This window comes from Ruditapes philippinarum, unplaced genomic scaffold (genome assembly GCF_026571515.1).
Source record: "Ruditapes philippinarum isolate M1 unplaced genomic scaffold, ASM2657151v2 ctg760_1_1_1_1, whole genome shotgun sequence".
NCBI classification, from domain to species: Eukaryota; Metazoa; Mollusca; class Bivalvia; order Venerida; family Veneridae; genus Ruditapes; species Ruditapes philippinarum.
Genome location: NW_026853160.1, coordinates 204,694 through 215,436, shown reverse-complemented (window position 1 = coordinate 215,436; position 10,743 = coordinate 204,694).

Sequence of the window (10,743 nt, the reverse complement as noted above, 5' to 3'; positions counted from 1 at the left end):
AGTTGTCCATTGAAATATCGTCGACTTGCAATAAGAGAAAGAATGCAGTGTTTCAGCAAATTAAATTTAAAGAGACTCCACTTGTGTTTATTTTTTACTTGATATTACTAGAACTGGATTATTTTTCTAAGATTTGTGTAAAATTAGTCAGGACACATTTAAAGACACTCCACTTGTGATTTTTTTGACTTGATATTACTAGTAATAGATTATTTTCTTTAAATATGGTAAACAAGATCAACAAGGAAAGGCGGAGTTCAATGAACGCAATCCCAATGATTAAAATATTTGTGTAAAATTAGTCAAGACTGTAAAAATAAGACCATTAGCTGACTTTGTTGTTCAAAAATAGTCATTAATTTTTTATTGTGCAAAAACTTATGGACATTCGGTTTCAATTCAAATAGCCTGCTTTGCAGACCGTTTCTACGTTCTAGGCGTCCCTGCCTACTTTGTATGGCAATTTCCTAAGGCTTCGGTTAGGATATCGGCAGCCCGTCAGCAGGATAGAATTTTCGGTTTTCTTTTACGCCGTGCAAAATCTTCAAATCTTCTGCCGTTGTCCCAAGTCTATCAAAGAAATGCACGTACCGAGGGATTTTAAACATATGATTTTGGACTGATGTTCCAAAGTTTTAAATCAAATCTACCTTTTCTTAAATCTATGTATTTTGCAATGTTACTCCTGTGGCTATGTAAAGCAAATAAGATAGTTATAGATTGTTGAAAATAATTCACAATAATTGAATTCTTTAAATTCTAGTATCAGAGAATGAGTTGTACCTATAATGATCATCTTGATTTGGAAATAATTACGATGTTAACAAACATTTCCACAACAAAACTATTATCGCGAAACATTCCTAGATTCTAATTTCCTCTAAGATTTTATGACTACATGAAACATCAATCAGTCAGCTTACTGCCACTAATTGCACAACTTAAATATCAACTACGAGGTATAAAACAGTTCAATAAAATCCACTTAGAACAGTTTTAAAGCTTTCAGAACACTACATTTGCCTGCCATTAAACTTTTCAGGAGAAACATACCTTTTACGACATAAAAGGGTAAATCGAATACTGGTGAAAATATCATCCTTATTCAACACTTATTTTCTAATTAACAGTCCCTATTGTCTATGGAGTATCGAGTTTTTCACGATACTCTATACTAACCAAATGGAAATACATTTATATCAAGGTTAATGGCTACTCTTTTATCATTTTGCCAGCTAATGAGTTTCATGTGTCTATCTGATTTGGTAATGGAAGGTCCTGGCGGCTTTGGAATCAACCATTAACGCAGACACAAGGATTGAGTATTTGTTAAAAATCTAGAAATGTTGAGATATTACCAAACGTTTTTTATATATCAGTAACGATTAAGGAAGTCATAGTCAAAGAACACAAATGTAAATGACATCTTCTTGATTTTAGAAATGTTGAGATATTACCAAACGTTTTTTATATATCAGTAACGATTAAGGAAGTTACAGTCAAAGAACACAAATGTAAATGACATCTTCTTGATTCTCTTTTCCCTTATTTTGGCGAGAATATACGAGATTGTTATTTGAAAAAAATCATAATAAATATTATTTATTTTGAAAACACGACAAATTGTTTACTTTTTGGACAACAATTTTATGGGATTCACATTCAACGGATAGCGGTTTACAACCAGAAAATTTCAATATAATTGTAAATGCAGGATAAGAAAAATTCAGAGATGTAAAAGATAAAACTGTGCGTACATATATCTTGAGTACGTCAGCACACAGTATGTATTGGTTCATTTTAACGATATAACATAACATTTATGAACTGTTTGATATAATATACTTTTTGTATGAAGAAAGGTGAGGTTCAATGAAATGAAAAGTATTTGATAAATCTTAAATTCCTTTGTCTCTACCTCCCTTATTAAGTCTATCCACGATCCGAACATTAAAGTATATTTTCGAGGTACAAAGCACTGTTAAGTAGAGGTTAAGACATTCACGTTGATACAAATGTTTACCTTATCATCCAATGATAGACAATTTTGCAAATGTCACCACGAGGTATGAGAATGAACACACGAACATGTTAATTTAGAAGGAAATATATCGTAAAGATGTTACTTTCTGCCAATGTTCCATATACCGTGCACTTAGCAAAAGGTCAGTGTTTCTCCCGGTATCTGTCTACAACAGGAAAATGCTTTTAAAGCTTTCTACGGCCATTGTCCTTACTCAATCTGAATGCTTTTATCATAGCAAAAGTACAATTAATAAGCAATGACTGATTATAAAATCAACACGTAAAAATGCAAAAAAATAAGGATCCTTCAACCATCATTGATAGAATGAATTAATGCTTCTTCACACTAATTATATTCATTTACATCAAACATATTTGTTTTTACAATAAAGGATGGATGGTTGAGAAAAAATATTTTATTTGATGTAGGTTTTTTTTTCCGGGTTCTTGACATTTATTATTTCCTGTGTACAACATTAGGAAGAAGTATAGTTGAATTATATTAATAAAATAGTTGTTATGTCCTCTTTGCAATGTACACATACGTGCATTTTGCTCGATTTACAATGTACAAAACCAGAATATTTACCACACAATCTAAGAAAGGATTTCAAACCTCATCAAAAATTGACGAAAAATAAAAATTAAAAAAAATAAGAAGAATGCAAGGCTTTAAATAAATGTCAACACTTGATTAGAGTTTATAAGTGAAGAACAAAGTGTTTTATTGCTACATCAAAGAACATAACATATGCAGTAATAAGATTCAAGGAAGCTATTATCTACTGCAGACGACACCTTAATGTGAATTTTACCTGTAGATGAATACTAACTTAAAATTTCAATTTTGTTGAATAATACAAAAATAGTTTTTAGTCACTGAAAAATCAAAGTTAGGTACAGTTCTCTGTGGCACTTCCTGATTAGAACTATGCATGTAAATAATATGTTCTTTCAAGACAACAACCCCCGTAAATTTAAATTTGATTTGCAAAAATATAATATATATAACAGTATCAATATACAATATATATCAATCAGTTAATAATCTGTATATAAAATATTCGGAAAAAATACGTAAGTCATTTCCTACTCTATGCAAGTGCATTGCTCACAATTCCATTTACTGATAATCATTCAGGACGTTACACAGATATAACAAGAAAGGCATAGATATTACTATTATACGTTATAATTTTAATCATACATTATTTTTTTGTTTAAATTTATGACTATTTGCTAGAGGTAGTTGTTCAAAAACAGATGATTTGTTTTTTATACTTCACGGCCGATTGTTAAGTATATGTCTGTCAAAATAAAAGAAGTAAAGTTCTATAAATTACAATGACTGTTTCAGGTTAGATGACTCAACTGAGCGTTTTGTGACATGAGGGGACTGGAAATATGGTTCAAGATTTCTGAATTACTTGACGACATGTGTGCAAAATTTCATGAAATTGCACCAAGTAAGTTGGCCGTGCAATTGCTTTACATCAACAAAAATATGCAAAAACTGTTTTCTATTTCTTCGTAAAATTGAATAATACCTTACATATTTACTTTCAGTACCTTTTATAAGCACATTTTTGAGATAAATCAGGTTGTGTTAAAAAAAGTCGCAATGCTCTCTTAGTATTTTCTTCAATTTTTATTATAGTTTTAATAATAAACAATTGCAATGTAGATTGGAAAAGATATCGCTTCATCCTTTTTTCCCGCTATTGTTTGAAACGTTACATATCGTTTTATATATACAAATATACATGTATAAACTTATCTCATAAGAAATGTTTTATGTCATCAAAAATCTTAAGTGAGGAAATTAATGTCAATATTCACATTTTATCACATGGAATGTGTCTCACTCTCTAGATATCGCCCACACAAGCTTCAACATCTGAGACATTTTAATATCATTTTAACAAGACTAAGTTTCTAATAAGTATCATTTACCAAAATAGAGAAAACAAAATCCCTAAAGAACGTCCAAAACGAAAAAATTGAAAATTTCTTAGACTCGGTTTGATTGAGTATTGCATGTACGGTACTGGAAAGTGCAATTAACCTTCAAGACCCCTAGCACCGACTAAAGCAGAATTCAACATTAAAACACAAAAATTGCGAAGTTTTGAATTTAGAAACATTGACAGATGTGTTCAAATCACACTGAAAAATAGTATGATTCATCATGATAACTAAAGGACAAAGCCAATTAATTTTATCAGAATGCGATACAGATGATAAAAACTGGTAAAATGGTGGATATGATGGGTATGATGAAACTATTCATCTTAAAGAACCATTATTGTCAAGGTATGCTTTCATTTTTAATTATCTAAATATTTTTTGTATTCTTTTATAGTTTCTTAAGAGCTACTCATTGACCAATGACCTGAAATAGTTCACTTCTCTGTTGATTTTTGGCAAATTAATACATTTATAGTGATTTCGTGTTATGTATGGTAGTAAAATTCTTCTTTGTATACATTTTGCTTCTTTTATGACATATTATTTTACATTTAGCACTACTTTCTTCAACAACCATGCTGGACTGCTGTTCCAGACAGCATTTATGTAAAGTTTAAATGATCGCCTTACATATATCAGTATTTCTGTGCTGCAAAGTACTTATTGTTGATAAGTAAGAACCACTTGATTAAATCACGATTGAGGAATAAGGATCACACAAATGAGAAATTGAAGTATTAACGGCAGTGCTTAAAACCTTTCATCACTAATATTATACTTTTGGAAATCATTTGAATATCTTAATATACTTGATGGTTTAGTTAAACATTTTAAAACATAAAAATATGTAATAAGATGACCAAGGGCTCTTCACTTTGACACTTCATTACCATTTCAAGAAATGTTCCGATATGCCTTGGAGAATTCAAATAGGTGTTGTTTTACACTTAAAAAAAGATCCTTTTAAATGCACACCAAAATGTTCTGTAAACCATATCTGGTATCAAAGCAGAAAAGATTTAAAAAATTGATATTTTAACAGGCGTATTTGTCTAGATATTTCTAAGATAATTCCTACTTATCATTTGATGTATCGCATATAAAAATCATTAGGGATATTGAAATCAAGTATTAACAACTTTCTTAAAAAAATGTATACGTATATTCATCATCACATAAAGTATCAGATGACGTTGTTTTGTACAGGAACATGTCAAAATTAAAACATAAATAGGGAAGTGAGGAACTAACTGATATATGTACAACCTGTCAAAATGAAATGCCTGATGTCTTGTTGCCCCTCACTTAGGTCAATAGGGGGAGCATTGAATTTGTTATCCAGGGGTCACGTGTCTGATCCCTGGGTGCGACGAAGTTTCTCCCTAACAAGTGTTTGCGGTCATCGAGTTTAATGAATGCTTGTCTGTCACTGCTGATTCAGAAAACATCTGGAATTAGTAGTCGGCCACTTGAAAAGACAATGGTAATTACTGATTACTTATTTAGATATAACTGTTATGTAAACAGATCTTTAAAACATGACCAAAATTGTTTTAAAATCAGCATGAAACGAAACAATGAACGAAACAACCAGCCAACAACCGACCAAACACGTAGACAAGCAAAATTAACAATTAATGTTTTCATCAATACATGGTACCACTGTATTCTATAAGTTTATTTAAATAATTCTTTCATGCAATAAATGTCCTGCAATATAACGTTGTCATTGTAAGGGTCAGTTGCAATCACGTATCCACAATTCCTTCTAAACCACATAATTATTATCGAAAATCGCACTAAATTGATATCATTGGCCTGTCTGAGAAAGAGTTATTTAAAGAAGCGTTTAAATGAACTAAAGTTATCTGATGAGTGTTTTTCTAGAGACAAATTTGTTTTCCTCTGACTCTGTTATTAGTAACCAACTACAATTAAAATGTCAAGGTAAGTAAATATCTTCCTATTTCAAGTCACGACACTATAATTTATTATGTGTATTGCGGCATAATATAAAAAATCATTGTAATAAAACAGCTGTTTAAACTCAATAAAGATAATTTCACTCGGCGATTTGAACTTATTTTTAATTTATTTCAATGTTATAGTCGTTTATAGTCTTTTTATGAAGAAATGAATAATTTTATTGAACAAAAGGCAAATGCCTGTGAGTACATATATACAAACATATAATACAAGGGATTTTTACAATATAATCATTAAATATAATTGCTTTCAAAGACATGTATATATTTTTTTATTTGACAAAGATTTGCATCAATGCACCATGGAAAAGGAGATTACACTTTATTGTCTGTCGTGAATATTTCCTGAATGAAAATGAAGTTATCATTTTTAACATGATTGAGGTATAATCGTATATAGGATATAGATCCATTTAGATATAGCTTTATTTCAAACAATACTAAAGTTAAATATACTTGTATGAAATAAATTTCTAAAGACGAGTATATTGCTCCAGCAACGTTGTCAATTGAGATACCTCCTCTCCTGTAGTCGCATATTAGAATTTATAAGCGCATATAATTTATAATTTAGGCCAAATCTTTCCTCGCCGATACTTTGTAGAACCCTTTGTAAACTTTTTAAACCATTTTTACGCTAAATATCTAAAATGTACTTGCCCATCTGGACAAAACCATTCAACATACTGAAACATTAATGGTTATGCGTTAATTTCAATATAAACCTTTGATTTAACCCCCCCTCAATATAATAAATATATATAAAATGACATCTATACCATAACACTGTATATTCTAAAATGACTTTTTAGATTATTTATATCAGTATGTTAAACACAACATTTTTTATCATTTCATATTTTATCAATGAGTCTGCATTAGTCTCGCGTTTAAGAGCCAAATTATCCAGACGGATAATTTATCAAATGCCAATAACATGAATGTTCTAACATATTATTGAAAATTGGTCAAAGCGTTTGGCGAGTGACAGGAAAATAATCTAAAATCCATAAGCCGATGATTTCACGTCATAAAAACAGATGCTTAATTACATCTGTACGTCAGGGAAAAATTGTCAAAGCCATCCCAAAATTGTGTTGTTAGAATGGAAAATTATATAATTACAAGTTCATTGAAATAGCAAAATCAGTTTCATATTAGCTGGGAAGACGTAAAAACTTTCCATATATTCTTCGGTATTAGTAAAATACTAAATAGTTCTCTGTCACTCAATATTTCCCTGGAAGTCGGATTTTATTCAATTACAGCTATATTTACTGCATCCCCAATATCATAAATTTTCTGCAAGGCATGTTTATCAAATAATTATCATATTATAACCAAGAAAAGGCACAAATTTTGCCAGTAGTCAGTAATTTTCTTTTCTCACGTTTACGAATGAAGATGTAGCTTTTGTATAGTCAGACGACTTCAGACGTTTGTTTTATCATTAAAGTTTATTCATAAAGTTAAGTGTGTGACCAAGGAAGGGTGATTTAAACGTATTATATATGAATTGAAATCAATCAGACTGTCAAAAAGTCAATCATAAATCGTCGGTGATGTATATTTAAGAAAGTGTTGCATAATTGATTCATCCACGTTATGTTTAAAGTAAATAAACAATACAACTATTTGAGCCGCGTCACCACAAAACCAACATAGTGCGTTTGCGACCAGCATGGATCCAGATCAGCCTGCGCATCCGCGCAGTCTGATCAGGATCCCTGCTGTTCGCTTACCTACTCTATTACAAATATAGTACACTTGATAGCGAACAGCATGGATCCTGATCAGACTGCACGGATGCGCAGGCTGATCTGGATCCATGCTGGTCGCAAACGCACTATGTTGGTTTTGTCGTGACGCGGCTCATTTCATGTTTTACCAACACCATCAGTTTAAAATTTCAGGTGCATCTGTTACGATACAAAACCGAGAAAATTTTCATAAGTCATTGTGAAAGCACTATAGTTTTAGTGTTACGATACTTTTCTCTTTTTACAATACTCCATGAAAAGGCTGACTTCAACCATTAAAGGCAACTCTCAGTCATAAGGGGATTACCTCAATAAGTAATGAATGTGTGAACATATCTTACGATATAAATAGTATTCTTTTTGTCATGTAACTCACAAAATACCTCTATATACATGCTTACCAAACGTCTGCACCATTAGTATCCAAAGTATTTCTCCTACCTGATAACCTTAATTAGTAGGACTCAGGGATTTGGAAAAAAACAACCGCAACAATAACACAACAACAGCAGCAGATTAGCTTATAAAATGAACCAATGTTTTGTAATAAAAAAAGGCTCTGAATAAGCAATTTTAGATGGTATTACTTGTAGAAATGTCTTGTTGATACCTCTTGTTTTATCTCTTTAACTTCGTGAAAGCTAATTATACAAAGTACAACATAATAAAAATTATGTAAACAGTTAAAACTCATATTAAAAGACCTTTAAAATAATGGGGGAAATAAAATACATTTATCAACTAGTTATATTTAGCCACAAATAATCTTATTTCTTTCAAGCAGAAACATAAATAAATTCTGAGAAAAATTATCAAATGTTAAGCATGTAAAGTATATTAATGTTTGTACTTTAGAAAGTATTTATTTTAATGTGAAGGTCACTTATAACCTTTGTTTGTTTAATGTTGTGATCTCATGTTACAAATTGCAAAAGGAAAAAAAACAAAGTTTCTAATCCTACAAAAATAACGTGCAAGAAACACGTGACCGTTCTAAATCATGATACTTTTCTAGTAGGGATAATCTATATCATTGAATCTAGACAAGTTATTTGTAAACTTTTTGTTACACTTGCTTGGAATAGATGTAATAGTTAGTGGGTTCTTAAAAACGGTACTAAAACTCTTTTACACGAATAACATATAAAATATCAGAAGAAAACATGCCGGCGGTTCTTGATTGACATGCTTATTTAAGTATTATAATAATTTAGTTAAGAGAAAGGGATTCATCGATAAAGCCTAACTATTGTCCAATACCTTCATTTGGTTTTTACGTATATATCAATAAAATATTTAACATTTTTCCTATGCATTTTCAAATCAGCCATGTTTGTTCTTAAAAAATCGAAATTTATTTTTCTTTGTAGTGCCCTAAAAGAACCGAATGATACTTTAAAATTGCAAGAGATATTATAAAGTAAAAGTAAAAGTGATAATTTGTCTATCGATATGTTTGTGTATTTTTCTTTTTGTTTTCGTAAAGTGTTATACCTTATAATTTGTAAGGACAAATATATTTGTTACAAAACTCGTAGAAAGTAATAAGACTTTAGTTATACAATTTAGATGATTTTTCTATTTTATTACAAAATTCATCTTGATTAAGAAAGAATTGTCTGTACTCCTAATTATCACAGGAATGTGTGTTTTATACGCCCACATGTACTTAAAAAACAAATGAGACACGATGATATCCGGCCTTTTAAAGAGACCCCCGCAAAGCGTTTATTAGTGTAATTATCACCATGTCACATGCTCCAATTAGTTTGTTCACTTTCCACAAATATATTGTGCATAAAAAACTAAATGTTCATACGAATACGCACAGTAATTAAAAATACAATTCATACATAGAAAAAAAATGCAACCGCATCATAATAATAATCTTAAAACAATCTAAAAGTGATATGCATTCTTTATAAAATGCATACGCATTAACTTGGATTTACAGAAATAAGCATTTCCTAACAAACAGAAATACTAATTAAATAATAATGATCATGGCAACACTGATATTGGTAAACAATATTACATGTACTATTTTAATTGCATGGCCCGCATGATTGGATGAAAATGAATTTGAAGAATTGAAAGTGAAATCGTGAAGAATGTAGGTCAAACATTGATTAATTCACGAGTAGTCTTGTATCGAAACATTGTAAAGTAATATGATAGGCGTAAAAATAGTAAAGCCCAGACAATATAAACAACTTTACACTTGAATGTCTGCCTGGCAGAGATTGCGATAGTTAGAGAAGCCTTTGTAAAAATTAATCACTTTGCACTTAAATCGTGAAATACTATGATAAAGGCTTGTTTGATGACATTGTTGTCCCTGAAATAAAAGTTGCATTTACATGATTATCCATTCCCCCCTGCAAATAATCTTGAAAACATTGTCGCTGATAACAGTAAAAATAGCATTTGTTACGGGTTGCGATAAAAAAAACCACATGTATCTTTTACATATCTTTTAAAATAGTTCTCATTTTACGAATCATAAGTTAATCAATTGATAAACACATTTCAATGTTTGAATCATCCACTTCAGGATATAAAACAATACATTCATAAACCGAATGTTGTACATTATCTGCAATGATTCATACATTCTCTGCACTTTATAGCAGCATTTGCACACGACTACAAAGTGAACGAAAACACGTACTAAACCACTGATACTGTAAGATATCTTTAAATCCGGAAAATATGTTGCGAAAACTGATCTTTTCATCTTCTTCTAACTATATTTAATAATCTCAGTAAGTTTCTTTGAAATATGCAAATCTTCAGTTGACAGGTTAACACATGACTAACTGTCAAACAAAATGTCTCCACTACATATTTCTTGAAAATGTTCAACTGTACGATTATTATGGCATTGTTCAGAAAATTAAAAGTTAACTGCTACATTGACAATAGTATGTAATGCATACTATCTGGCACGATTTCTTATAAAACATATTTTATTGTTGTTTTTTCTCCATAAATTAAAATCGTGA